The sequence below is a fragment of the Dermacentor andersoni genome, chromosome 1, assembly GCF_023375885.2.
Source record: "Dermacentor andersoni chromosome 1, qqDerAnde1_hic_scaffold, whole genome shotgun sequence".
NCBI lineage: Eukaryota > Metazoa > Arthropoda > Arachnida > Ixodida > Ixodidae > Dermacentor > Dermacentor andersoni.
This window is the reverse complement of record NC_092814.1, coordinates 302,030,780-302,054,043: the sequence shown is the minus strand read 5'-3', so window position 1 is coordinate 302,054,043 and position 23,264 is coordinate 302,030,780. Positions and strand designations below refer to the sequence as shown.

The 23,264-nt window shown below is 48.6% G+C and overlaps 1 protein-coding gene across 1 annotated transcript in view; it reads right to left on the bottom strand.

The window, feature by feature from the left end:
• LOC126547884 (visual pigment-like receptor peropsin) overlaps positions 1–23,264 on the bottom strand; it is a 694,884-nt gene that overhangs the window by 399,641 nt on the left and 271,979 nt on the right. The window lies entirely within an intron of this gene.

Genomic DNA, 23,264 nt, shown 5'->3' with positions numbered 1-23,264 from the left:
TAGGTGCGAGACACTTCAGCACCTCGTACTGCAGTGTCCCGCTTTCAGTGCGCAGCACACGTCGCTGGTGAGGGACTATCATCTCCTTGGCCTGCGGTGTACGATACTCGGTGGTGGTGGCGTTGCAGCAGGAGGGGTTAGCCTGGCATACATAGCCGTCAATCCGCCTTTTTCACGGCGCGACGGCGTATGCGCCCTGCCCTAATGGATTAGTCGCGAAACGTTTTGGAAGGGACGCGCGCGCGGCCACGCGGCCAGATATCGCGGGAAAGTACCCCGGAAATAAAAGCGCTGAGACGCGCGCTGCTGCAAACGCTCGTGCCATGTCCCGCGTTGAAACTCTACTGGTAGCTCGACGTCGGTGCGGTGCCGAAAACGTGAGTAAGGCTGCAACTCCACTTTGAAACAGAAAAGGGCCAGGGCTTGGTCCGGACTACACCGTGAACCACGTAGTTGCCGCCTTGCATTGATGGCCGACAAATTTATCGATCAACCCCTGTGTTACACTTGGACGACACTTCAAAAAACACGTTGCTGACGCAGTCTTCTTGCAGCGTCGGCCCACTGTTACTGGTGGTGGCAGCGCGTGCCTGACTTCACGTACTCGTTTAAGGCATGGTAACACTGGGTCGATAGGAGACCGACAAGACGCTGTGGCCAACGATTGGTCGACTATTCAGCACTGTGTCACTGAGACCATTTGATTGTAATAGGCCGAAAACGACGCAACCGACCGACGAGCGCGAGTTGTCATATAGTGCGACCCGCTTTCGTGTCGACGGCACCGACAAAATCAGCGTGCCGACCGTGATAGCTTGACCGAACCCTACGTGATCAGCCGCCGAATCGACAACGCGATAGTTGCAGCTTATTCACTTGTAGATATAATTATTAGCGCTCAAAATGCGTCGACATGCCTTCGAAGTTGAAATGCACGATATTCAGTCCTCTCAAGCCGTTTGTTTAGTGAATGTATATGTTTAGTGAATGTATATAAGGAATACAAAAAGCGATGTGCAACCGCAGACATCAGCGACAACGAACTCAAGGCCGCCGCGTCGGCAGACGGAACTCAGCGTGCCTTTATCGGCCGCGTTGTTACCACAACAGCGCACTCGGGCCTGCTCACCCACTATACTCGATGGGTGAACGACATGCTGCTCCGAAGAAACCATTAATAATTAATCTTGATCCACGAACCGCACAACCGACGCACACTCAACATGGGCGCAGGTACACAAATCAACCGGCGAAATCCCGGAAGCCCTTCCAAAACGTTTTAGCGGCGTGCGTCAGAGGGCAGCACAGGAACATGAAAGAGGCGGATTGTTCCGCCTGAGCCTCCTATGAGTGTCACAGTGTATGTCACCAGGTGCCGACGAGCACCTCGAATGAAGGCAATCAGCAGTCGTTGCGCCCTCTTCCTGATTGTCGCAGGCCCTCCGGGGAAAACGACGTCTTCAAAGGTCCTGTGCGGAATACTATTATTTTGCAGGCTATCACCATCGCTTTTTCTTTCTATGTCAAACTGTGGGCACAGCCAAATGAAAGGTTTGATGTCGGCGATCTTACCATAGAAGACACAGAATGGGGAAGCGCATCGTTCAGTCTTCAATAACCAAGCCGGGGTGTTCGCGGAGTTGGTTCGTATGCGGTACAAAAGCGTTGCTTCTTCCCGAGTAAGTCCATGGGTCACACAGGCTGGGTGTGGAGCCTGGTAGATCGCCCTAAACTGATTAGGGATTACATTCTTAGAATTCTGAAAAATCTTTGGTGCTCTTACTTTTGGGACACGTCAGTGCCCGGCGAGCAAGAGCGTCAGCTTTTTCAGTTCCTTCAATTACTACGTGGGATGCGATCCACTGAAATTTTATGGTAAATCCCTTGCTCATTAAAACTTTCATCAGTGCCAGAGATTGCCTTGTAAACTAGTCTCGAAGTAGGCCCCGGTGTAATCGTCGTGACGATGATTTTGAGTTCGTCAGCACCACGACATCACGTGCGGAATAAGTGCGTAGTTTTTGCAAGGCTGCGGTAATGGCGGCACTTTCTGCTGTTGTTTTACGACACTCGACGAATCTTCGTACCCAGCAGTTGTTTGTCTCGAACAGATCCGGCTCACTGCGCTCAACTTACTTTTCTAGAAGTAGTAAACGAGAAGAAATGGGGTTAACCGAGAGGCCAGATTTTTGTTAGTCATATCATAAGAAGCCAACAAACACTGACACCAAGGACAACATAGGGGAAATTACTTGCGCTTAATAAATGAAAAAGAAAGAAACAATAAATTAGTGGAAATGAAAGTGGATGAAAAAACAACTTTCCGCAGGTGGGGTACGATCCAACAATCTTTTCTAGAAGTAACTAACTTAGGTTTATACCTCTGCAGCATATTTCTGTTTTCAGATGACAAGACCTCAGCGCACATTTCCACTCCAACTCCAGGCGCGGCCGCGGATGGCCCGTGTGAGCGCGACCATGAGCAGAAACACGCTGAAGTATAAAGTTCGCCTAATGTGGCTATGGCCCGTGAATTTTATGCCCTGAAGCTTTATCATCCCTGTTGAAAAAGACAACAGGAATTCCTGTCGCAACTACAAGAATCTCTCTCGCGACTACAGAAATTTCTGTTGTACGACAGAAGTTCCTGACGTTTCTGTAATTGCGACAGACATTTCTGACGTTACGACAGAAATTCTGATGTCGCGACAGAATGTTACCAAGAGTTCTAAAGTGGCAACAGAAGCGTTCTGTCGCGACAACAAGAGTTCTGAAGTCGTGACAACAGCTTTATATCGTGACAGCGATTCTGACGTTACTACAGAAATTCTGACGTCGCAACAGAAACATTCGGTCGCGACGGCCAAGAGTTCTGATGTCACAACAGAAACGTTCTGTCGCGACCACAAGAGTTTATGAAGTCGCGACAACAACTTTCTATCGCAACAGCGATTCTGACGTCGCAACAAGAACTCCCTGTCGGGGCTACACATTTTCTGTCGTGGCGTTAGAAATGTGCCACTTTCTGTCGCAGCGACATAAGTTCTGACGCCGCGACAGAACCGCATTCCGTCGCGGCGCTTTAAAATTGTATGTCAGTTTCGCATCGGTGGTGTACACTGTACTTTTCTCTTGCGCGATATTCAATCATGCTTCTCTGAAGGCGACAATGCTGATAGCACCGACACCAGTATTAAAGTCGACGTGGCCAATTGTTATAGTTGTGCCGTGACGACGAGGCACCAGCAACGCCCTACCGGCCTCCTCAAAATCGGCCGCTCATCAAAATCATACCATCTGTGGGAATGGCTGCGTATCCGTTTTGTTTTATTTGGTAAGATGTGGCACACAGGCCTGTGGACTTGCATGTGCCGTTACACTGACACGTTAGTTAATTTCCCAGAAATATTGCATAAGCTTTTGCGAAGCGAAAAACGAAGTTTTCGTTTGTTCCACAAAGTTGCGTGAAAAGCTATGTCGCTCGGGTCTCATTATTCTGGTACAGCGCTGCCGTGGGAAGCCAGCATGCTGTCAGAATGAACATTCATCCACGAATGTTTATGTAGCTAGTTTGCATTGAATACACGAATTATGTGCGCGCTCAAAAGTGTAAAGAGCGAGAGACAACTGTCGAAATTAGCAGTAACAACCCTAACAGTGTCCTTGGTCACCGTTGTCTATTTCTGAATTTCTTATTTATTATGGATATCGTACAGCAAAATCGATGTTCTAGTACTCCCCGATGTAACTGTCGATGGTAACATCACTTCGCTCTTCTAGAGATGCGGCAGTTGACGCGGTGGAGTGAAAGCGCATCTCTGCTCTTAAAATGCGAATGTAAACATCAACGCACACAGAGATTCTTACAGTTGACATAGCCAAAACGTACAATCAGAGACATGTTCGCTTGAATGTCTACATCCAATATATTGATGATATTCATAAGGTCAAGGCACAGTTACAAACTTTGAAGACAGAAAAATACAGAGGTGCACTAGTGCGTGCGCGAGAGTAGCGTTTCCTGGAAGAACAGCCTTGCAGTAGGGCCCTAGGTGATGAGCGCCGACACGCGCTGTCTAAACAAATACTATGTATAGAGTATGGTGGAATCATTGTAAATGAGCCTACTCTTATAACTATAGCGTTTTTCGAACATTATCAAGAACTATTTCGAGACCATAAGCCATTGGATACAGACGCTGCCAAAAAAATTGTATTGTTAATGCCCCAGTTAAATCAGGATGATTACGATTATACAAATGAAAACATTGATATTGATGAGGTAACTGCATGCATCGATTCGTTAGCGAAGGGCAAGACGCCCAGCCAGGATAGCCTTATTGCCGAATTTTATCAGTGTTTTCATTCACTCTTATCGCCATTGTTACTTCAGATGTACCGTGAGGCCTTGGAAGCAGGGTACCTAACCGCCACAATGTACGAAGGCCACACCATCCTTATAGCCAAAAGTGATGATGAGACTAAATTGCGAAAAAGTTGACGGATATCGGCCTATCTCCTTATGCAATGTGGATTATAAAATTTTTGCAAAAGTATAGGCTAACTGTTTGCAAGTTATAACAAGACCTGTGGTCGGTGATCATCAAACATGTGGCATCAGGGGCCAGTCCATTCAGACGAACATACATGTTGCGAGATCGGCGCTACAGTATGTAGCTGAGGGGATTGGACAGGTGGCAATGGTACAGCCAGATCTGGCTTAGACGTTCGACAGGGTGAACCACTCATTCATGTTTACTGTAGTACAGCATATAAATATGGGATCCCTGGTCCTTAGAGGTGTCAGGATATGTTATGCTAATGACTCAACGAGGCTGATAGTTAATGGCTCTCTCTCCGATCCCATTAGGCTTGTATCAGCAGTACGACAAGGATGCCCTTTGTCAGCGCTTCTATTCTGCTTGTATTTAGAGCCACTTTGTATGAGCATTCTTAAAGAACAAAATTTCCAAGGGTTTAAATTACTGACTAATGATGTTCGGGTTCTTGCGTATGCAGACGTCGTGGCCTTTTTTTGAACCGATAAAATAGTGTAAAGACTGCTCTTGCAATTACAGAAGAATTTTGTGCGGCTTCTGGTGCAAGCGTTAACTTTGTAAAAGGTTCAGATTTTTGGTGTGGATTATGGGCCACAATGCCATCACATTGCGCAGGCATTCAATGGAAAGAAGATCTGCGTTATGTAGGTGTGCCTCTCTCACAGTATAGAAATAGCAACGCTCATTGGTCCGGAGAAGTTGGCCAAATTCAACGTAAAGTGAATTGATGGCGAGGGCGGAATTTGTCAATGTTCATTCGTGCTGAAGTGTGCAACGTGTTCTTAGCTTCCAGTCTTATGTATGTGCTGCAAGTACTGCACTGCTCACGATTTCGCCGTCAGGCACTGCATCGCGTGTTTGCAACATTTATTTGGAGTTCGACTTTTAAATCGATGCGGCGCGACAATCTGTTCCTCCCCCTTGAACGCGGTGGTCTAGGATTAGTCCACCTCTTCGTCAGGCAAATTGTTTCTCGCCTGTTTTTCTTTCGTCAGCTAAAATGTTTCTCGTCTGTGTTTCTTTCGAGACAGCGACATCCGTTTTTGCGTGAGGTGTTGCAACTCAGTTTAGTTAATTATGTTCCTAATATAGTAGTGTCATCAAATGCCGAAGATGTCCCACAGGCCCCTTGGGGCTTTCTCAAGGAGGTTGTTGACATATTTCTTTTCTTGAAAGTTAGATTCAGCCTGAAGTACGTGTTCACTGCGAGTCGAAAAGCAGTTTCTGTGGCACTGGTGGACTCTATTTTCCCAGATCCTTTGTATCGTGTACCTTATTTAAGCCGACCTATCAGGATGTACTTAAGCGCGTCCGAAAAATGTGAGTACCTCCTGGAGTAAAAACATTTTTCTTTGAAGTACATTGGGAAACACTCCCTGTTAAAACTTAGTCGAATTCGAGAGGTTGCTTTGTGCCGTGGTCACCAAACTGCCGACTCTGTCCATGTGCTGAAGCCATAGATCACTGTTTCATAGACTGTAGGGATGCTGCATATTTGTGGAAAATTCTCCAACGGATGCTTAAAAAGGACATTGACATGACTCCATATTCAATTAGGTTTCTACCGCTTGAGGTTACGGATGGCCCTTCCCATGATATCATAGTACTTAGTTTATACAGCCTATGGAGATGTAGACTGTGTGATGGCCATGCCGAAAGCCCGCGATCAACAAAATCCTTCTTTCGTGAAAGTGATGCTTATGTAAGAAGTGTGTACGCTGAGCAGAAACATCTGCCAGAATGGATGCACTTGTTGGATGCATGTGTGTGTTTGCCTGAGTTTTAAGTGTGTAGTTGTGTCCACATTGTTATACACCTTCAGTTTTGTTTTCCATGTAATAAAGAGAAACAATTATAAAAATGTTTTCACTGCGGTTAAGCCTCAGAATGGATACGAAGTAAAGGCTGATCAGTTTATTTCGCTTATGCCGCACTTACAAGAAGACGATCGACTCAGCGTTGATGGGCCAATAACTCGAGAAGAAATTCATTTTGCCGTGGAAACGCTGCAGAAAACGAAGACGCCTGGCCCTGGTGGCCTTAGTACCGAATTTTACATAAAAGTTCAGGAATTCCTGTGTCCTTTTCTTGAGCAACTTTTCGAGGAAGCCTATAAATATGGTGAGCTTCCTCCATCTTTCTATCAGGGCCACACAACCTGAATACCAAAGAGCACTGATAATGAAGTAATAAAGAGAGTAAACGGATATAGGCCGATATCGTTATGTAACGTCGATTACAAAATATTTGCAGAAGTATTGACAGATAGGTTGCAGACAGTCACTACTAAATTAGTAGGTGACCATCAAACATGCGGAATTCGAGGCTGCTCTATAGAGACAAATGTTGATTCGCACGTGCAGTCCTTGAGTGCATAAGGGGTAGTACGGATCAAGTAGCTCTTTTACAGATTGACCTCGCCAAAGCCTTCGATGAGGTTCAGCACGATTTTTTGTTCAAACTACTGCGACATCTTCAGTTATACCATGTATTATACCATGGCATAGCACTTTGTTATAAACATTGCACTACAAAGTTAATTCTGAACCGTACCCTCTCAGATATAATACAGGTACAGTCATCCGTTCGTCAGGGTTGTCCGCTCTTGCCTTTACTCTTCGCCATATACTTAGAACCGCTTTGCTTAAGCGCGCTTTGCGACTCGAGCATGAAAGGATACAGGTATGCAAATTAGGAAATTAAAGTGCTAGCTTGTGTAGATAACATTGCCTTCTTTTGCGTCGATAAGCCAAGCATTACCAAGGCAATAAACGCTACCCCGCGTTTCTGTGAGACTGCAGGAGCTAGTGTAAATTTTGACAAAAGTAGAGGCTTTTGGCTAGGCATGTAGGCGCTCAATCCTTCTTTATTCGCGAATATTCATTAGAATCAGTCTCCGTTGCGATACCTTGGTGTGCCTCTCGATAACTCCCGTAATAGTGGACCTCATTGGACGTCCACGATAACCACTATCCGTCGAAAGGTTACAACCTGGCAGGGACGTGATCTCCATTTTTGCGAGAGCTAAGGCATCCAATACATTTCTCGCTTCTAAGCTTCTTTATGTTCAGCAGGTCTTGCACTGCTCACGTGTCCAAGTTCGAGAATTTCATAGAATATTGGCATGTTTTATTTGGCATTCATCATGGGAAGCCATGAGAAGGGACAACCTTTTTCTTCCGCTTGAGAAAAGAGGCCTGAGCCTTGTGCATTTGTTTGTGCGACAATTGGTCATGCGCTTATTTTACCTTAGAAATGTCCGTCATTCATTCCTTCTCGCAGTTAATCGTGCAAGTTTGGCGTCACACCTCCCACCCCCCTTCTTTTTTTTGCCACGACAAACTTTGCTCAAGAACTACCCTTATGGGGCTTCCTAAAGGAACTTGTCGACACTATTTCATTCTTAAAAGCGAGATACACCCTTGAATATTTGTTTACCGTTAATCGCACGTCGCTAAATGTAGCACTTATAGATACCCTTCTCCCTGTCCCTCTGTACCGAAAGCCGTACCTGTCTCTATTTGGTCAAGATGTTCTTTGCCGTGTCCGCAGAATGTGCATTACGCCAGCAGCGAAAACATTTTTCTTTAAGCTGCACACCTCCACCCTGCCAGTTAAAACGTGGCTTCAGAGAAAAGGACTGTATCTACCCTGGAATACAAATTGTAGACTTTGCAATCAACCCGAGACAATGGAACATTGCTTTATACTTTGCCGTGACGCATTTCACTTTTGGAACATTTTACAAAGAACTATAAAAAAGGCTTTCCTCTCACATATTATGGTATCCGGTTCCTTTCTTTCAAAAAGACAGCTAGTAATACGCCATATGATTTGTTTATGTTATTAGGACTTTATTCATTATGGGGAAGTCGAATGATCGACAGACATGCCGAGCCTCGCTCGACAAGGTCTATCTTCCGAGAAGAGACTGCTCACGTGCGTAGTGTGGTTGCTACCTTTGATCGCGTACCTGTACGGATTTCGCGTCTGGACGCTTGTGTTCGCCAGAATTTTGAACTTTCATTGGACTGCATACCATGTGTGAATTTGTTTCTCATGTATGTTGAAATGTAATGCAACACTATAGGTTTGACATTACGCATAATTCCATGCCGTAAAAAAAATGAGGCGTAATGCAGCGGTAAGATGCTGGGCTTGGGAGTCTCAAGTCCCAAGTTCGAATCCCAGGTGGGGATGTTATTACTTTCATATTTTTCTATTTTGTACTAACAAATTTACATAGCCTCAAAGAGGTCTCTGTCAATTTTTAATCACATATTCATCAAGAACTACAGAACTTTCGACTACAGGACGTCACTCTACAGACAACAGAACGACGGAGACAACGTCCTAAAATACGACAGACTGAAATTTGCTGTTGCATTTTTCAAGTCGGATGCCTCTCATTTAAATTTGTATTTATAGTACCAAGTCCAATAAAGCCCATCAGCAGAACACCGCTCCCTCACGTCGACTTTACGATCGTTCTGCTGCCGCAGTTTAATTTGTAAAAAACGAAAGTCATTAATAAATGGCTGACAGGCTACTCGAGTTAAATTTTTCTGTCACCTGCCTGCAGTTCAAATGCCTTTTGCCGAATGTTTGTATCCAAACTTGTTCGTCCGAAAAACCGCTTGCGCTTTTCGTAATATTTGCTCAATACTGTAAGTGTTAGCCCTTGCTTCAATGAGTTAAGGTTTTTGAGAAGAAGCAATATTCCTCCGTGAATCCCAAATTATTGGAACGAGAACAACGTAAGGACTTAGAAAAACTACAGCAATACACTAGAAAAGCAAACAATTGATTATGTCGTCTTCCTTCTTGCGACGTGAAGTTCCGGCTCTATTTGTCAAATAGTGTAGTGAACGCTCCTGATTATAAATTTGCGTCTTATTTCAGTCATTACAACCAGCAACGCAATAACCTGGGTACGTCTTCCTTAATGTATGGCTTCTTTAAGTTGACGCCTTCTAGACTCATTACAGACAAGGTGGCTGTGAAGGTGGCAAAACTGAAGAAATGAAGAACAAAACAAATGAGGGGAAAGTGCTATGTACTGTGTACCGCGCTGACTTCATGCGTTCACGAGCGCCAGTAAAAGAAGAGCAATCGCGGCCCCAAAAAGACCCTGCAATGAAGATTTCTATAAAAACATCAGAATGAGAAACTGTTGAGCTGCAGTGAGAGGTTAAAACAGGCTTGACTGCGCCTTTAAGACGTGGGGATGAACAGCACTACTAATGAGCGCTGGACGACGTAGACATCACGTGTCAAACGACACAATAAAAGCTATGCAACCAAGAGAAGAGGAACGCGGCACGGAGGATGGGGAGAAAGTGGCACAAAAAATACATAGCCTTACGCAGGACAAGTGGACGTGGTTCATTTGAGCTGCAGTATTGAAGTAACCATCTTGGAAGCGCCGGCTCATTCTGAGCCACAACCTCGTTGGGCAAAACGAAAAAAAAAAGTAAAAATCACCGCATAATGTAAAGCAAGAACTGCGAACTTTGTAAAGTATAATGTAAAGCGATTCTGCGAACTTTCATCGAGGAGGCTTTGCGAAAAAATTAGGACTGAAAGGACGACAAGAAGCTATAGGGTATTTTACAGCAGAGGCAATGTCCTCCACTCTGTTGCAGTGCCACTGGTCTCACTCATCTGCGATTAACCTAAACAAATCACCGCCCAAACACTCCGTTGAGATGGTCAACCAGTGAAGCTTAAACATCCGGCCGCGGTGTTTATCACTCGGTTAGTCCGACGATGCATTAAACGATGGCTTGGTAGGCTGCCGGATCCTCGGTACGCAGTTGCTACTTGCGCTCGGCTGCACGAACCTGTCCTTGTGCCCGGGCTGCAGCATCAGCACGGCTTAGACGAGCTCGTTCCCGGTTCTGCTCGCGGCGTTGCTGATCAAAATCTGCCTGCTCATAAGGAGTACGTATGACGCCTGGCCTACCCATTGCGGAGCCGGAGAGAAACTGCTGCACGCGCGCTAGGCTGCGACGGAAAGCAACAACGTCCCTACTGGAGCAGCTACTCAAACACCACCTAGATAGCACAAGCCCTTTCCACTCCGATCCATGATGTCATGTTACTTGGCCCAACTGCCATATAATCTAATGGCGATGCTCCCGAGTAAGCAACAGTGATTTTGACGTCACCGCTTTCATCACGCAAGCCTTGTCAATGGAAATTTCGGGCCAGGTAACGTGACACCATGAATCGGAGAAAACAGGCCTTGTGCTATCTAGGTGGTTTTGGCTAATCGCGCGCCTCTCTTTCTCCCTCTTTTTTTTTTCCGTGCATCCGCGCATCCGCATGGGGTTGCGCCTGAGGAATTTTCGGCGTACAGGCGACCGACAGACAGACGGACGGACGGACAGACGGACGGACAAACGGACGAATTGGCTAGCCATATACAGTTTCGCTATAAAAGATAATCGGCACAATTGACAATGACAGTGACTCGCGCCTACGAAGATGAAACAGACACTGAAGCGAGAGATGGCCTACGGCAGAACAAATTTATTTTTTTTTCGTCTGAAATAATATGGCAAATTGGAATGAAAGGGTACTAAAAGACGCCTTACCACAGGTAGCAGCCAAATTGACATATTTCGTATTACGCATGCAGGGCTTTACCATTCAGTTACTGGTGCTACTGTCCCTCCGTCAACATTCCTGGGTATTTTTGTATGAGCACAAGGTTAGCCCTGGAATTGTTAAATAGAGCCACTCGCAATAATTTCGGCGACGGCAGAGGTCACACTGTACGTTCACTCGCGATCATCTAACTGACTGTTGTGCCATTACCACCATCCCGGATTCCGAATCTGCAAGATGCAGAATTTATCCTGCGAGCGCCCAAATTCTCCCTTGAAAAGTTATGATGCTGAGCCGTCAGGCAGCGGTGTCCTGCGGGAGAAGCATCGGCGAGCAACATGTTCGAACATGTCACCAAGTGCCAGACAGCCCGGCGCCGCACCTCCCTTTTCCTGGAGGTCACCGCGCGCGCGAACTTTGAACCGGGTGGCCAGCGCGGTCGCTGGTTGGACCTCTCGGACGACCGTCGAGTGCTGGTTTTGTATTGGGCCGTTTGAGTGACAATGGTTCTCGGGGACTATAAAGCCGCGAGCCGGCCGCCTCGAAAACCGGATCCGCCGACCCACCGGGAGCCAGTGCCGCTCTCGACTGGAGTGAGATGTGTCACGCGTTTTCGCCGGACGTCGCCGTGCGAGAACAGTCGCGTTTGCTGTGAGCTCTCGGCCCCAGTGCCGATCCCTTCATGTCCTGTATAATGACCTTGTTACGTTTCGCCTACGACGCGCGGTATAGCCGGCGCGGATGCAACGGACGCCGGGGCTTCGTTCAAAGCGGCGGACATTTTGGCCCGTTCGGAGCTGCCGCAAAGCCTCCCCGCCAAGCGCGTCCAGGCGTGTTTCAGTGCCACGTGTCTTCGTGTGTGCGTGTGTGTGTGTGTGCCCACGCTTGTCAAAGCGCGGCAGCCGGGGAGAGGAGCTTCCCAAGTGTGAAGCGAGGAGGTCTGTCCGGCGCCGGCAAGGCGGATGCGTCACTACACTCGTCTCAACTTGTCTCTCAGCTCGTCCGTGCCCCGCCGTCACGTGGTCTCGCCACGAGGCCTTCCTCTTGCCCTCAACTCCGAGAGTATAAGAGCAGCTGCCCCCGGACGCCGGGGGAGAGGCTCCGATTTCTTCCGTTGAGTTACGTGCTCTCCCGTCTCTCCACTTCGGTCGACCTGACCGCCCGCTCTTTTGCGATGTTAGAATAAACAAGTTGTTCTGTTACCAGTCGACTCATGCTTTGCCGGGACCTTCGGATGCTTCCAGTTGTGCCCCAGGCCGCCAGGCCAACGCTACCCTTGGGGCTTGCGACCCAGATTCTAACAGCTGGTTGCCAGCGGTGAGATCGCGACAACGGAGGCCAGCAGCGAAGATATGCGGTTGACTGTATGCTGAGCAGCACAACGACCATCCGGGAGCAGTGCAACGAGCCCTGTGTGATGACTGGTTGCCTGCAGCGGAACGACTGCGCTGAATTCTTGGCTGCGAGGTTTGGTGAGTGCGGGACTTTCTTCTTCTGAGTTTTGCCAGGCTTTTGTTAGTGTCAGAAACAGAGCTGGTAATTGTGGTTGTCGTTGCTGCCGGGTTAGTTTGCGGCAAGACAATAGTAGGCAGTAGAGAAAGCAGCATTCAGAGCAGCCATGGATTTGAAGTCGTTGCGCAAACCGAAATTGCTGGAGCTTGCAAGAGAGTTGGGTCTGGATGTCTCAGACAAACTCAGAAAACCAGAACTGCTAAGGGCTATTCTTGAGTTAGAAGCAGAGGATGACGAGCTGTCGGAATGCCTTGAGACCATTGAGGAGAGGGCAAAAAGACAGGAGCGCGAACTTAAAGAACAGAAAGAGAAAGATAAGCGTGAACGAAAAGAACAGAAAGAAAAAGAGCGTGAACGTAAAGAACAGATAGAACGAGAGCAACAAGAGAAAGAAAGAGAGCGCGATCGTCAACACGCTTTGGAAATGAAGCGTCTCGAGTTAGAGATGGAACGCGCTCGTAATGGAAGTCAGGCACACGGTGCAGGAGAACGAGTATTGTTCAAAATGACTGACCTGATGCGGCCGTTTAAGCTTGGAGAGGACATTGGTTTGTTCCTGGTTAACTTTGAGCGAACGTGCGAGAAGCAGGGGTTCTCTCGGGAAACGTGGCCACAGCGCTTGCTCACTTTGTTACCCGGCGAGGCGGCCGACGTAGTCGCTCGCTTGAAGAGAGAGGAGGCAGAGGATTTCGACCAAGTGAAATCGAGTCTGCTAAAAAAGTACAGGCTGTCAGCGGAGGCGTTCCGTCGGAAGTTTCGGGAAAATGAGAAAGGCAGAAGTGAGTCATATACAGAGTTTGCCTACAGGCTAATGTCAAACATGCAGGAGTGGCTCAAAGAAGAGAAAGCGTTTGGTGACCACGAGAAAGTTCTGCAGTGTTTCGGGCTGGAACAGTTCTATAGTCGGTTACCTGAGAACGTGCGGTACTGGGTCTTGGATAGGCCAGACGTTAGTACGGTGGCTAGAGCCGCTGAGCTAACCGAAGAGCTTGTGACGCGTCGGGCTCGTGGAGCTAAGGACGGTCAAAAGGGTGAATTTGGCTCCAAGTTTGAGAGGCCGAAGTTCACGCCCATGAGAGCAAAGGGGGACACACGTAGTGCGGATGCGAGTGAAAGCAGTCCGACCGAACGTAAGGAGACGGCGGCAGCCGAAGCCGAACGCAGAAAGCGGTTCGAGACGAGGCAAGCGCGCGTTTGTTATACGTGCCAGAAGCCGGGTAACTTTTCGGCGCAGTGTCCAGAAACAAAAACAAAAGTCGTGTTTTTGTCATTATGCAGCACTGACGAGAACATGAAGCTTCTCGAGCCTTACATGCGAGACCTCCTCGTGAACGGGAAAGAGTGCCGAGTGCTTCGCGATTCCGCAGCTACAATGGATGTAGTTCACCCCTCTTACGTAGAACCCGATATGTTCACGGGCGAGTGCGCATGGATCAAGCAAGCCGTGGAAGCTCATAGCGTGTGTCTGCCCGTAGCAAAAGTGCTTATTGAAGGACCTTTCGGAGCGCTTGAGACGGAGGCCGCAGTGTCATCGATGCTGCCCCCCTAGTACCCGCACCTATTTTCGGACAGGTCCGATCACCTCCTGCGCGAGAAGGGGCTTTTGTTTGGTGAGGCTAGCGTTCAGGCCTTAACCAGATCAAAGGTTCGGGAGCTCGCTGCAAAGGCGGTAGTTGCGGGGCCGACGCTGTCGAACAATGAGAAAGGGTCAGAGGCGCAGCAAGCTGATATTCAGAGCACGCCCGAACTGAATAAAATTGAGCCTGTAGCGTTAAAGGCACCAGATACTGGAGAGGAAATTCCCGATGCGGGAAAGTTAGAAGAGCTATCTGCAGATTTGCTCATCGCGCCTACGTCAGACGGACTTAATAGGTTGCTAAAAGTCAGCCGGTCGGCTTTGATAGCCGAGCAAAAGAAGGATGGCAGCCTAGAAAACATACGCTGCATTGTCAAGGAAGGTATCGCGAAGAAAAATGCTCGCTTTGTGGAAAGAGGTGGGTTCCTGTACCGGAAGTATCTAGACCGCAGAGGAGTGGAGTTCGATCAGCTGATCGTGCCTCACTGCTATCGTCAGGATCTGTTGCGCTTGTCGCATGGGGGTTCGTGGTCCGGACACCTAGGAGTTAAGAAAACTAAGGACCGTCTCTTGCAAGAGTACTATTGGCCAGGGTGTTTTCGGGACGCAGACCACTTTGTGAGGACATGTGACACCTGTCAGCGGGTGGGCAAACCAGGGGACAAATCGAGGGCGCCGTTGAAGTTGGCACCGATCATTACGGAGCCTTTTAGACGGCTCGTTATTGATACAGTGGGACCTCTCCCGGTAACAGCCACGGGGTACAGACACATTTTGACTGTGATCTGCCCAGCGACAAAGTTCCCTGAAGCAGTGCCGCTTAAAGAACTCAGCTCAGTTGAGATAGTCAACGCACTACTGTCCGTATTTGCGCGAGTTGGTTTTCCTGCGGAAATCCAATCAGATCAGGGCACGGTGTTTACTAGCGCTTTGACGACAACTTTTCTCGAAAGGTGTGGGGTAAAGCTGTTAGACAGCTCAGTGTACCACCCACAGTCGAATTCCGTTGAGAAGCTCCACTCCGTCATGAAGCGCGTGTGGAGAGCATTGTGGTTTGAACAACAAACTGACTGGGAGCTGTGTCTGCCTGGGGTGACGTTGGCATTAAAGACCGCGCCGCATGCGGCTACGGGGTTTTCGCCAGCTGAGCTAGTGTACGGTCGCTCGCTGCGTTCTCCGCTTCGCATGCTTCGAGACGGATCACTGCCCTCTCCAATGGCTGCAGACCATCTCTTCCACAAATGGCCGCCTCCTGCGCTGGAGCCTCGCTTTGCAACAATATTCCTTTGAGGTGCGTTACAAAAAGGGGAGTCTCAACGGTAACGCCGATGGCTTAAGTCGAAGCCCCTAACGTGGGAATCAGCCTCAAAATTATTTGTTACTGATGTTTTTCTTCCTGAGGCAGGATTTTTAACATATTGCTTTTGTGTAGTGTTTCAAAGTGATGACGTGCTTTCTAGTGCAATTTTTCAATTTGTGGATGTGTTCTGAGTGCTGCAAAACTACTGTAAGGAACTAGGCAGTAGTATAAAAGGGGAAAGAGCCTGGCAGGGCTTAGTGAGGGTTGTGCCGTGCTTGCTGACTGAGCGGTTGAGTTTCGGCGTAGTTCTAACGCTTGCCGGGAACGAGAACAAAAATGTCAACTCTCCCGAAGTCACTTTGCAGTGTCCTGTGTGAACCTGAACGAGAGAACGAGGCCTTCTCTGTGCGCTGCGCTCAAGAAACGCCGAAGGACGACCGACTTCGGTTATGAGCATCATCAAGCGACATCCCTCCGGACAGCGGATGCAGTCCCCTGACCATCGGGATCTCCTTCCCCCGGTGGGGCGGTCTGTTACGTTTCGCCTACGACGCGCGGTATAGCCGGCGCGGATGCAACGGACGCCGGGGCTTCGTTCAAGGCGGCGGACATTTTGGCCCGTTCGGAGCTGCCGCAAAGCCTCCCCGCCAAGCGCGTCCAGGCGTGTTTCAGTGCCACGTGTCTTCGTGTGTGCGTGTGTGTGTGTGTGCCCACGCTTGTCAAAGCGCGGCAGCCGGGGAGAGGAGCTTCCCAAGTGTGAAGCGAGGAGGTCTGTCCGGCGCCGGCAAGGCGGATGCGTCACTACACTCGTCTCAACTTGTCTCTCAGCTCGTCCGTGCCCCGCCGTCACGTGGTCTCGTCACGAGGCCTTCCTCTTGCCCTCAACTCCGAGAGTATAAGAGCAGCTGCCCCCGGACGCCGGGGGAGAGGCTCCGATTTCTTCCGTTGAGTTACGTGCTCTCCCGTCTCTCCACTTCGGTCGACCTGACCGCCCGCTCTTTTGCGATGTTAGAATAAACAAGTTGTTCTGTTACCAGTCGACTCATGCTTTGCCGGGACCTTCGGATGCTTCCAGTTGTGCCCCAGGCCGCCAGGCCAACGCTACCCTTGGGGCTTGCGACCCAGATTCTAACAACCTGTATATAGTGTATAAAGTCCCTTTTGTTATTCTCACCGACGCCTGACTCGGAGTCTTCGCTACCAACGCTCTGTCACGAAACGGGTGACGAGCGCTACGGGACCACCTCAAAGTCGTAACAGTGGTGCCAGCGGTGCAAAGTCGTAACATGACTAAGAAACACTCGTATGCTACATGATGGAATCAAGACCGCTAAGTCGAGGCCCTCACTAAATGGATTAACAAGAAGAATAAGGGGATGAGAAGGACTTGATTTCTGGTAGTCGCAAACTTATGAAGTAAGAGACGAAGCGAGAGAGAAAGAATATAGGCGACGAAGTGCAGAAAGTTGAACCAGAAGCCCTAGAAAGTATAAAGCAAGCTGGCTCATATTATTTCACCATATTAAATAAATATAACGTTCGCCCCTCACCTGCGGCAAGGTTGTATTTTCGACCAAATTCATATGCCTTTTTCTTAATATTTCCGCATTTAAAAATTGAACAGTTTCTCACGAAGGACAAAGCAACAAAAGCGATAGCAATGCTTAGCGCTGCGTTGAACTTGCTCGGATGGTCTTGTAGCAGTACGCGGGTGCGACATGCTGGCCGTACGCAGCCTGCGAGGCAACTTCTGCAGCGCCGCATAGACAGCGCCCTGCCAGGCGTCTCAAGACACTGGCACGCTGAAGAGCGCTACCAGTCGGCGTTGCAGGCGTCGCACCTCGATCGTGCACGAAATGAGAGCGAAGGAAAACCGTGGGCGTTTGTAGCGAGAAGTTTACTGTCTGTTTGGCTGACATCACGTGTGCACACAGCTGGCCCAGTAGGAACGCTTGTGCTTACGCGCGCAGAGCTCATACCTGCAGCGGAAGGCGGTTACACTGCGTACATTGTGCGCAACGTGACGGTAAGACCAATTGGCTTCGTCGTTTTTGCAGCCAAACGCACTGCGGGTGTGTCGCGTCTCTAGACACCTTCTAACCGGCCGCGTGCGAGCCGCGCATCGAATGCGAAAGCACGACGGTGACGACAGCGACGGCGAAAACGTGCTTCAAGCGTCCGTATCATTGGTATCACAAAAAGAAAGGGTTAATTTCCCGTATGGTTTTCCTAGCTTTATTGTCGGCTTGCTTCGTATGGTTGTAACTAAAAAAAAATTAAGCCATTTGGTTCCGCCTACTGTTCTCGCTCATGTTCTTTAAGTTAACAAGGGTTGCTGAAATACGTGAGTCTTTAACAGTCCATAAAATGGCTTATTCCTACAGCTATCTGTAGTTCAGATGGGCAGCTCTAATACTTTTTTGTCCTTAGCTTGACTGAGTGACATGGCCGAAAGACAACTGGCTGATCAGTTGATTGATGGGGTTAAACGTCGCAAAGCAACGCGGGGTCAATGAAACGCGTGCTAATAGAAGGCTCCTGAATTATTTGGCCACTTGAGCCTTATTAAAACTGCAGTCAATTGCCCGGTCCACTACCATTTTTGAATCCGGCCACCATCGAAACGCACCCGCTCTGTCCAGCAGTCGAAACCAGGCGCTTTGCATCGTCATGTGTCAAAGTAAGCTACCAGTCACTGTGTAAATAGGGATTTACAAGAAGTAAATCGCCTTCGCTCTGCGATCGGCTAGTCTCCTCGTTAGCTCAGACAGTAGAGCGACCGCCCTGGAAAGACGTTAGCCTCGGGTTTGAGTCCTGCACCAGGACAAATTTTTCTTTAACTGCGAGGCTTTCTTTCTGAGAAACCCGCATGGGTTTCCTTTGTAGCTTCATGCTACAATTTGGGTGAATGCCAGTTTTTCCCTTTGAATAATCTTTACGTAGACGGTTTTCAAGTTGCCAGTTTGTTGCAAAAACATAGCTGCCATTCATCTTGCAAAACATTGTCCACGGCGGTAGAATTCTCAAAACTCTCCGAAATTTCATGCATTGCCTCTAAAGGGGGACAAGGAGACACCGGTATGCTCACCTACTGTTGCTCAAGAAAGGCTCCCGAGCAACTTCTCGCGATGAAGGAAAATAAACATGGAGGTACCGGGGCTTGAACCCCGGACATCTCTCATGCGAAACGAGACCACTACTTTCTGAACACGCATGTCTGCCTGTTTTAAAGTGAAGCCTTCCTTGCCTCTTTCGCTCATTTTTTATGGTTCTGGCTGCTGGCATGCCTGATCGGTACGTAGGTACCGGAAAAACAAACGAGCGCCAAATGTCGAGCAAACCGAAGCGGCCCAGGGTGGCAGGTAATGCGCGTAAGTCGTTAAAATGGCCTGTTGACACCAGCAAGGCGTCACCGCCACGCCATCTTCGTCATACCGTTCTCGTCATTCTGTTGGCGTCATGTCATCACTTTGATAACATTGTGCTCATTCATTCCTTGTCATGTCGTCGTCATCCTTCAGCCTGCTTCACTCTGAGGTCGCCACCGCTTTGTGATATAGTCAGGATCACGCCACCATCGTGAAGCCATCCTCGTCGTACCATCGTCATCATTCCGTTGTGGTCATTACATTGTTGTCAAGTCATCGCAGAATTGCCTCGTCGCCACACTATCGTCGTCATGCCATTGTCACCATTGCATTGTCGTCATTGTGACGTCGTGATTCCAGATCCGTTATCAAATTGTCGTCATGCCTTTGTCGTGACGCCGTCGTCGTCCTTTCAGTTTCGTCCTCCCATTGTCCTCACGCCGTCACCTTCATGCAGTCGTCGTAACATTGTAGTCATGCTTCTGTCGTCATGTCATCGTCGTCATTCCATCGTTGTCTCACTATCCCCATTTTTGCTTGCTGCTGTCTCGCACGATTGGCCGGTGCCAAATATAGTGCGAGCAACAAATGGATATAGTGCTAACTGAGGCGGCCCGGGGCGGCGGGTGGTGCATGTAAGCGCGCACGTGAGCTCCAACACCAACACGCCGTCACAAATACCCCGTCGTCGTCATGACGACGGCCTCATTCCGGTGCCGTCATTGCATCGCCTTCATCACATTGCGATCATTCCTTCGTTGTCATTTCGTCATACTCATGTCGTCACTCTGTCGCATCAATGCGTTGTGTATCGTCGTCAACGAGCCGCCATTCTTGAGCTGTCGTCTTCGTACCATCGTTGTCGTTCCATCGTCGTAGTAACGTCGTCGCCTTACAGTCACCGTAATGCCATCGTGGTTGTTCCATCAGCGTCATTCTGTCGTAGCGATTCCGCTGTCGTCATCCCAATGTCGTGTGTAAGAATTGTAGTCGGGCATATCAAAAGCGGGTGTGTCGCCACGCCGTCGTCCACCTTATCCACACCGAAGACGACGTTGAAAAGAGGAGCAGCTTCTCATCGGGAATGAAGGAATATAAGTTACATCAGGAATAGACAAGGTTACGTCTCAACACTCTAGCGTGACTGAACTGATGCACACCAAAGGAGCCGAAATATGTCTACCTGAATCCCCTCTGCCCTCCCTATATCTGTAGGTCAGAGAAACCGACAGGTACACCTTCCTCTAATCGGAGCATCCAAAGTCACCGAAGACTCCGCCTCCAAGAGATGGCCACGCGCAGTTACATATTACCTTTGTTCACTAAACACAATGTGAGAATACCCACCGGCCCAAACAGTTAACTGCCCCAGAAATAGGAGGGAACCGCTTGCTGAAGAAGGGGTTCAAACTTGCCTCAGTTGACGCATCTCGGCTGATTGAATGGGCAATCAATTAACTGGTTCGTTTGACAGTCGTCTTGAGTGGCTAGCAATGGCCGTTACACGTGCTTTCACAGGAGCTTCTTGATCCCGTCATCGGGATCCGCGGTCGAGCAGCATCCAGCAAACACCGCTTTACAACCGCGCATTCTTCATCAAACATGCTTGTCACGCAATACCATCACCGCTGGTCCGGTGGGGCGTGCTGACACCTTCACGAAGCTGAAGCGGTTCACAGTTCACTGATCCTACTGGCCCATCGTAACGCTGTCGTCACGCCGTCATCGTCACACAGTCGTTGTAATTCCAGCATCATCATGCCGTCGTCGTCATTCCAGCACCTTCGTCATGCCATCGCTATCACGCTGTCGTCGTCATACCATCGCCGTCGCTCCAGCGTCATCCTCCCGTTGTCGTCATGCCGGGATCGTTATTCCAGTCTCGTTATATGTCTGTCATTGTCGTCATAATGTCGTCGCCATACTCTCGTCATCATGCCGTCGTAGTCGCTTCATCGGCGTCGTTTTTTTTTTTTTGTTGCGATTTCAATGTTGTCATATCAGTATAGTCCTGCCCTCGTCGGCATTTCATCGTCGCCATAGCTTCGTCGTCATGTTTTCGTGGCCGCTCAATCACTATCATTTTGTCGCAGTGATTCCGCTGTCATGTCACTGTCGTCATGACGTCGTCCATACAATCGTCGTAATGCCGCCGTGGTCGTTCCATCGCCGTAATTTCTTCGTAATCATGCGTGGGATGCGCATGATCAAGAGCCACAAGTTCTTGTCGAGCGAGTCGGCTCCCGCTCATCATTTGCTGTATGCTTGCAAATGGTTGATAAACTAGAGCATTGTTCTTTGCAAACACTAATGAAAAGTTCGCGTAAACCGACTCCCATAGCGTGTGGGATCCGCATGTTTTCTTTCTTTTTCTCATTTGCCAGCTGAATAGGAAAGCCGGCATTGCTTGACCGCTTTCTACATGTCCTTGCGCGATAACGTCATGTGCACCAGAAATCTCCGGCACGCGCACTCTGGGCTCCTCTTGCGAAACTTTTCAGAGAAGCGTGTCAATCGTAATGTGAGGAAAAAATAAAAAAAAATAAAGCGGGCTCCGATAAAAGAAGCAATCTCCGGTAGCACTCGCCTTACCTTCCGGTTTCTGACAGGCTGTGGGATGTAAGGCAGGAAGAAAAGGCAAAGACAATATTGATAATAGTTTTTGGACTGGAAAACAACACTCAAGTGCTGAAGTCCCACGCTGCTCGTTTTGACTGTGACGCACAGCAGCCAATTTGCGGAGCGGTGAAGTTGTACGGAACTATGCCGAGCGTGGCTGCCAAATTAAAAAAAAAAGTTATGTCTCCCCTAAAATAAAAATAAAAATGAGGTAATTACATAAAAAAACAAGCCATCTTATGTGCTTCCTACGTAACAATATTTTCACATGGAGCTCCTCATTGCAGAAATCAGGCCTAAAACTGAACGAAAAGCAACATTTTGGTATGTTTGTCATACTTATGTAAAATTCGTACATTGTACTGACGCCATAAATTTTAACTTGAAGTACAGCAAGATTTTTTCAACATTTCTAGCTCCTTAAGCAGCGTTTCCAACTGAAGTTTCCAATAAAGACCAGTGCATATTGACATGTGCATAAATTGTTTTTGTTTGTTTTTGTTACAGTGTTATCGCTCAGCCCAAGGCGCGCAACGGACGTTTCTGTATCGGAACTTTCTACATATATTATCGCTGGTTTTATCTGTTGTATATCGTTCACCCAACCGTGTAATCAGATTGAATTTGCGACACGAATTGTGCAGTACTTTCTGAAAGGCACGCAGCCACCAGCAACTACGCCGGAATCTTGGACACGTGATGTACAAAAGCCGACGTGCTTCACCCACAGAATCAGATTTCGACGATCGGCGAGTGTGCTCTCCACTCTCATTGTGCTGAGCGTTGTTAGGAATGGCCGTACGGGGTGGCAGCGTGCCAGCTTTCAGCCCGCTGCACGTGTTCCAAGCCCACCAGACAGGGAGCCATTCCGAGAACTGCGGATGACCGGCAGCCACGTGGCGCGCGGTCAGCTCAGGAATGTGGTACTCCGCCGCGCCACCCGAGACGGAGCACAATTCTACGAAGCCCTCGGTCGTCGACTGCGGAGCCTTTGTGTGTATGGGCTCGAACTTGTGTGCATTAGTGTGTGTGAGCCATACTGCGGGGCGGCGGCAAGTTTACAATGATTGGACGAACATTCCCGACCATTCGTGCTCCGTCCACGCCGAACGATGACGTCGAACTATGACGTCAAGCGGAGAGCTTATAAGCAGCGTTTGCCGGCTGCTAGAGCGTGCTCGTGTCGTGCTCGTTGTCAGGAGCTGAGTGCTCTGTCATGCTCGAAATGTAGTAGTGAGCTGTGTTCTCGTAAGCTGTTTGCTGTATGTTAGTTTTGCGGGCTCCATATGGGAGTCGCGCTAGACTGCCAATGTATCTTGCTTAAACTGTTAATATGTAAATAAATCCTGTTCATCGAGTTCCTGTCTACGACCTTCATCTCCTTCAAATGGTGGCAGCGGCGAGATAGTCCGACGACTCCAATATCTGGTTGACAGCGGTAGGATCGTCCGACGAACCTAATAGCGTTAATTTTTTTTTGCTGGGCACAGGTTCGTCCAGCGAACAGTTAGTTTTGTAACTTGCGTTGCACACTGTAGTTCATTACCGTCACTACAACGTGACCGTATTGAAGATAAATCATTGTAGGTTCAGCGGACGAAGTAGGGCAGCGTTGTACACTAAAAGAACTTTTATATTAATTTTCTAGCGGAACCATGTTTAATAAGCTTACTGAAAATATCACGTGACGCAAAAAAATTATACGGAGCAAACATATA